This window comes from Cupressus sempervirens, chromosome 3 (assembly GCF_028749045.1).
Source record: "Cupressus sempervirens isolate cs-2001-9-10 chromosome 3, ASM2874904v1, whole genome shotgun sequence".
In the NCBI taxonomy this organism is placed as follows: Eukaryota; Viridiplantae; Streptophyta; class Pinopsida; order Cupressales; family Cupressaceae; genus Cupressus; species Cupressus sempervirens.
This window is the reverse complement of record NC_143120.1, coordinates 1,050,389,596-1,050,397,093: the sequence shown is the minus strand read 5'-3', so window position 1 is coordinate 1,050,397,093 and position 7,498 is coordinate 1,050,389,596.

Genomic DNA, 7,498 nt, shown 5'->3' with positions numbered 1-7,498 from the left:
TTGTCACTGATGTCAAACCTGCTACATGTTGGTAAGACATTTGCTTATATGTTTCAAGTACTATCACTTAGTTGATTGATGAGGAGAATTTGATAAACAAGATGTAACAAAAGTACCTAGAGGAAAGGCTGAGTTATGATTATGTATTGAAGTACAAGAATAAGTTAAGACTGTGATAAAATAATGCATTGATGATCTACTCGAGGTTAAAAATGACTAGCTACACTTAGAAAGTTTAGAAAAATAAAGTTAAACAAAGTTCATTTGCTAAGCTTGACCAAGTGGATAGTAGGTGCCAAGAAAAGTTAGTGCAAATCGAGGAAAAAAGTTAGTTGGAGCTGGGTGAAAGCAAATTCTAGTGGACGTTGAGTAAGTTAGTAGATGTCGAGTAATTTTTAGTTGACATCGAGCACCAGTAAAATCTAGTTGATGCCAAATGATTTTACAATTGATGTCGAGTAACACAGTATGTGCCAAACATTAGAAGATTGATAATGCTGAGCTGCTGCATTATGAAAAAGATCAAAGATTTACAAAATAAAAGCCAACAAGTTTGTTTTCTTGGAACTTTTGAATTAGGAGGAAGATAAGATTAATGAGCTAGTGATACAGAATCTTATGTAAACCACTTTGGAAGTGAATTCAAATGGATTCTAAGAGAAGTTTCTAGAAAAGACAAGATATGGGGTAGATATATTGTATCCTACCTAATCCAAGGAAAGCCCTAATTTTGATGATGGATAATGAGTGGGAAAATGTTCTAATTTCCTATATGTAGGAATGTTTGGTCATGAAGCAAAGAGTTAGAGAGTTTTATGCAAAAATCTAATGAGGAGAAGAAAAGGGGTTTTGCTTCATCAAGCAACCCAAGTGAAGAAGTCTGCAATGGTGTACTGAGCTAGAAGGTTTAAAGAGGATGAATGCTTGAAGGGTGAACAAGCTATCAGAGCTACAAAGATTCAAATTCAAGAAAAGTTGAGGAATGAACAATGATCTATAATTTGCAAGTAAGGTTGTAAGTTGTATTAGATCAAAGCTCTACTGTTACTTTCTAAAAATTGTATCAGCCGAGGGTAAATCCTTTGGAGTGAGGTTGACTTAACAATCATTGGAAAATCCTTTAATAGGGTGGAATTCCAAGTGAATAGCCTAAAGTCGTCTAACAAGGCTCACTTTTAGTAGGGTGATTGAAATCCCTTAACCGTGTCACATTTGACAGTGTGTATTGTAACCTTTAATAGGGTTGGCCTTTAATAGGGCATCACTTTAGAAGAGTGAAAAAGGAGTAGCATGTTACTGGCAATCTTTCCCAAATTGGGTTTCCACATTAAATCATTGTGTCAAATGTGCTGATGGATATGTTGTGTCTCATGCTTTACATTTCTACAAGTTGATTTGATAGTAACATATCAGTTTTAGTTAACACACAATGAATGCATGCATGGTTAAGAATGCTTTATGGGTTCACTGAATTGTGAAAAGTTTTATTTGTACATCTGGACCTTGAATAACTAATTCACCCCCCCTCTCAGTTATTCTAAAAGAATTCCAATGGAAGGTTGATGTTAAGAAAGTCAAAGTATAGATGAACAAGACATGGAAGAAAAAGGAAGATTGCAACACATCAAGTTCAGATGAGGTCACTTCATCCAATGGATCAGGTGACCACATCACCCCCAACTAGGCAATCAAAAGGTATGTGGGATTGATATCTTAGTGATATATTTTACATCAGTTCCAAGAATCTAAGTTCTAAAAAGATTATATATGCATGAATTAAGGTGCAATGTAATGGTTATAACCTGGAAGAAATCTATAAGTTTTGTTAGTTTTCATGTTGCTACCGAGCATGAAAAGTTTCATCGTTGTTATCGAGTGAAAATTAAATTTTAGTTAATGCCAAGCTATTAAGGGTGATAGTATTGGCTAAGCTCATTGTGGTTACCAAGCATAGTAGAAATTATGTGTAAGCCAAGTGAGTTTAAATTGCTATGGTATCTGAGCTTACAAATGTGTAAGCACTAAGCATTTATTACTAAGTTTCAAGGGTTATATAGTCAATTTTTGACTCATTTACATTTATTCAAGATCAAAGAGAGCATCAAGAGCATAAGAAAAATTCAGGAGAAAGAGTCAAGCATTTGTGAACTGGATTCAGTTGCTACTCATCATCAATCATCAAATTCATAAGGTATTTATTGTTTGCGAAGCTATGCTATCTAAATTATCACAAACACTAGTTATTTAAAATGGTGTCTAGCTCTTCTACTACTATTAGGAATGAAGGAAAAGAGGTTTTTAAAGTTTAATTAATAAGTAATGCGATTAAAAAACCATCCTTCTGAGCCATTCCTGAGATAACATACAAGGGAGATCCTTCTAGTGTGCTATCGATGATACCACTGTAGGTTTTGATGATACAGGATGTTAGATATTGCTACGCTTGTAAGGTTGGTAGTATTAGAGACATGGAAATTAGAGATTTGTATGGAAAACTATGTATAAATGGAGTATTGAAGGAGGAAAACAAAATCATAGAGAGGAAAGGGTTAACTCGTGCCCTAGATTTTCCAAATGTATTCAAAATGGAATAGATTAAGATTTTATTTAAAAGAATACATGATCACTTTGTATGGTTGGAAATTGGCCCTACCAAGATCACAAAAAAAATCATCCAACAAGTAACATGGTATCCTACCCTAGACAAACACACAACCATGCAAAGTGATGCTAAGGAGGTAATTGAGAAGAACCTAAACCAACATAAAAGAGGAAGAGTAAAGCTAAGGAGCCAAAAGTTTGTAAACCAAAGAAAGTTGTGAAACCTATAGAACAAAACCCAATAGTACCTATTACCAAGGCTAGCACAAGGGTAATTGCAAAGAAGACTCACAAAGTTGAGAAGCCTAAAGGAAAAAGAGCTATTACAACTACAAAGGAGGATTAGTCTGAGAAGAAACAAAGGAGAAAATATGTAGCTCTAGCCAAGTCATATGAGGAGAGAATAGAATCAGACGACAACAATCAATTTCAAGTGGTAAGCCATAGTCGCTCTTCTGATTTAGACTTGTATGACAGTATTAAGAATAATGTATATTTATTAGGGTTCACACATGTTGAGTTTGATAAAATTGGAAAGTTAGATATGAATAAGGTGGAAGAGTTTGTATATAAGATGATGGCCACATTTAAGAACTCTCCTATTGAGATTTCAAAATCATTACCCAAATGTCTATATGCTAGAGTTGAGCAGAGGTGGCAATACAATTTAACAACTAAAAGAAATATAAGGGAGACTACTATAGCTAGAGTAATTGGCTTGTCAGCTAAATACCTTTGTAATAAAGGATTGGATATCCTTCTACATTGACTCCATGACTAGAAAAAATCATGTATTTTCCTAAGAATACCATACTGACTTCATTTTATTTGTCAATGAGGGAGTGTAAGCTTGAGAGGGTGGCTGCAAATCATATCCTTTAATTCATCTTTAAGTCATTACAACTGCAACAGAAAATGAATGCTAAAGGAAACTATGCTAGGAACTGAAATGACATTTTCCTTAAAGCTTAGACTAATGCTGTAAACAATAAATCTATTTAAATACCTATGTTGCAAGAATAGTTCAATGATTCTATTATCAATGGCTACAAGAACAACAAAAGTCTACTTTGCAAGGAAAAAAAATAAGAAAGGAAATCGATTCTAACAAAGCAGTTCACTCACCAAGTGGGCCCCTTAGATGAGTGAACAGAGAACAATCAAGTCTGGAGGTGGAAACTTGAACTCTATATTCTATTCATTCATGATAAGGAATTACATTTGAAAACAAGATTCTAATCTATTTCCTTCTGGTCAAAACCAAGAAAAGATCAAAGTCAATAATCAATCCTCAATCATCAATCCCTTTTTCAAGGTTACAACAGAAATTATTTAAAGGAAAACTTTAACAACATCATACTCTTGCGATCATATCAATGAGGATTAATTATAGATTATAAAGTCTACAACAAAAATACTATTAACTTCATCTTAACTCTCCTAGAAATATAGTAGGTTGAGGAAGCTATCTTCATGCACTGTCATAACAAAATTTGCACCATGATCTGCTTACACTGTGGTTCATCAAGCATTTGGTTGACTTTGACTCAGTGCTGAAATGCTATCTTTAATATTGTGTAGCAATAAAAACCTGCAAAGCATTAAACACAAAAAATTCCACATACATGCATTTATTTCATCATTAATGTTAGAAATGGTATAATATTCAAATTATCACTCTTGCAAATCCTATGGTTGCAGGAAGGAACCTACCCAACATAGCATGGATGAGGAAATATTTATCAACATGTAATATCCTTCATTAAACCATAAAAAACTATAGATTCAAGAAAACACAACATAATTGATCAATATTTACTTCAATCTTCATGTCTTGACATATAGATAGCATATTCATAAAACATAAGTTCTTTTTCTTAAACCATAGAGTCTTAAATTATTTCTTGCAAGATTAGTGTTAAAAAACAACATAAAAAGTTTTGAAAATAATGGCCTTTTAGAGGCTCATCATTCCCCTGAACTGAACAATTGCTCGCCCCCAACAATCATGAAGTTTAAGATCTTGGCCCACACTCTCTAGTCACTAGGTGTCCTTTCTCCTAGCTCATTCTTCACATAGTCGAAGTAACCATAATTTTCCTTGAGCCTCTTCTAGCACTGAACTTTAGTAGTCATATTATGATCTTTTGCATTATCATTTACTGCTAGTAGCGACTGCAGGAGAATTGGGGGTTGATACCTTAATGGTAATCAATGTTTGCACTAATTTCTCCTCAAGTCGATATACCAAGGAATCCCTATTATAGCAAGAGTTAGATTTTTTGGAGATTGGGGTTATCTTATTTTAAAATAATGTGGCATTCTTATCCATCACTACCTTGAGGGAATAGTTGTTGTTTCAACATTCTGAGATAAGTGCTGTTCCCAATCTATAAAAGTCCACTCTTTAACTATACTCACCTTACCAAGCTCTACAAGATTTTCCAAAATAGAGATCTAATCTAGATACATTCATCTAGAATATTGGACTTCTAGCCTCATGAACAAGGGTGCTATCATCTCATTTTCCTTGTAGGGTGTGGCTTGATGTTCTCTGCTTATTTCATTTTGCATCCATGACATTTCTGCCCTTAACTACACATCCCCTATATATAGAACTAGGTTCCATTCAGTATCATTAGGCACAACCAAATTGTGAAGATACAATTCACACAATAAAATTTTCAAGGCCATAGGAACATATCGAAATGCATCATAAAATTCATGTGGGGTAGAGATAGAGGGCTTAAGTCCTTCTATAATTCTAGTTAACTTATAATTGGCAAAATTTTCTTTAATAAACAAAGCATATACTGGAGATGGCAACCTACATTCCATTAACTCAGGAATCAATCCTGTAATTTGCTCAATTCTTCTCTTCAGAACTTCATTATGATTTGAACTTTGTTTCAACTGGAAGCTCTACTCATTAATAACATACTTTAATTTCTTTTTCTCCAAGTTCCATTGAGTTCTTTCCCATAATAATTGTTGAAACAAATTAATTCTTGCAGACAAGGGTGTGGATAAATATGGTGGTGGCAATGACTCATGATGAAAAAGGTCTATCCATTCAAGTGCCAATTGATGAGTTTTGTTGAAATTATATGGTGTAGAGCACCACTTTTCCTTGTGACAATAGTTATTTCCTCTTTTTTCTCCTTACCAGATTCTGTGGCTACTGCAGCTAATGTATCCAATCCTTGATCCATTTTTTCCAATACTTCGTTAACAATTTCAGGTCTAAATTCTGGATAATTCTCTGAAGGGAGTTATGAAAAATTTTCACTAATGTCTTGCATAATAGGTTCTTCTTCAAATTCCTCAAACATTTCAATCTCATTAGATTCCTTGTCACTATCGATAAGAACATAATTGATACTACACTTTGCTTCAGGTGGTAGCTTCTAAGTTTTACTCTCATTTCACTAGTTTTAGTTTGTGGTCATTTTTCCCCCAAAGAGGGATCCTTTTCACTTTCAGATACTTCAAGGGTAATTATGCGAATAGAGGCCTCTAGAACCCTACTCTCAGAGAGTTGTGCACTTCACCTCGTGGGTGGTCTTGACAGGCATGGGGAACTCTTTCATTTTTGCCTGCTTACAAGTGTTTCTACCATGAGGGCTTTAGAAGGTTTTTGTAGGTCTTCCTCCACATTAGAGTGCAAGGTTTCATTAGGATTACTCTACTCATCTAATTATTCTAGCCTTTCCACTTTAGGTTCTAAGATTTTACCTTTGTCCTTCTCAGCGGAAGACCTAGTTTTAACATATGATGGGTCTTTAGGAGTACTAGTAGTTTCTATCTTCTTTCTTTTCTTCCTGCTAACAATGGAGGGTTCAGCCTTATAAATCCATTTTTTAGTTAGATTAAGAGTAGAAGGAGAGGCTTTAGGAGCATTTTCAGCTCTATGGACAACTTTACAAAATCTTGTAGGCATTCTTTCCCTATGTCCTACACCTTGGCCTCTAGGGCCAACCAACCTAGGTTCCACTTCTTTTAACTACAAGAATTCCTCCCATGACCCAATTTCTTGTTTATTTAACTCTCTTTCTACAATTATCTTTATTAGACCATGATGAGAAATCAAATGATCTTTACTTGACTTACCGGAGAGGCTTGTTTCTTAATAATATTGAACAAGAAGTTGGGAATGTTTACCTGTTTATAATCATACCATAGGTGAGCCAACAACTTGAAATGCAAGGCATGGAGATTTTTATAATGTCCCTCATACGTGAAATATTGAATGTTAAAAACAACCAGTTAAATAAAATCCATTGGCAAGGATAGTCTCGAAGTTCCTTGCTTCTTATCAATCTCAAATGGTGGGTCTTGGTGTATGCTAAATTGTGCCCTAGCCATCTTCAAGTCAAACTCTTTCTCCCAGTTTTCACCCTCCTGGGGTAACCCAGTGACTTTGACTATTACTTCCTCTGAGAACTCAATTCTAATAACTTTAACCACTGCAACTCCATCTCTTAAGGTGGTCATAAATTGGAGAGCTACTTTTTCAGTAAATATGTTCAACTTAAGGCAATAATTTACCCATCCCCTTCTCTGAAACATTTCACAGCTGGCTGCATCTCCCAAAAGAACTCGATGATCAACAAGCTCATTCCTCTGTATATGGTCAATTACAACTAAATTGTAGAAAAGCTCTAATATTAAAATCTTAGAAAATCAAGGCTTACAATGTTGGCTCTAGTTTTTCAAAAAAATGATGTGTACTTGAGAAGTTAAATGTACCATATCACATAATATCCTTTTGCATCAAATTTCATTATTTTTGTGTGTGTACAGGTTCATCACCCAAACACATTGCAAAAAATTATTAATAGTTAAATTACCACTTTTAATGTCCTTAATTGCATAATGACACAATCATAGGAGGACA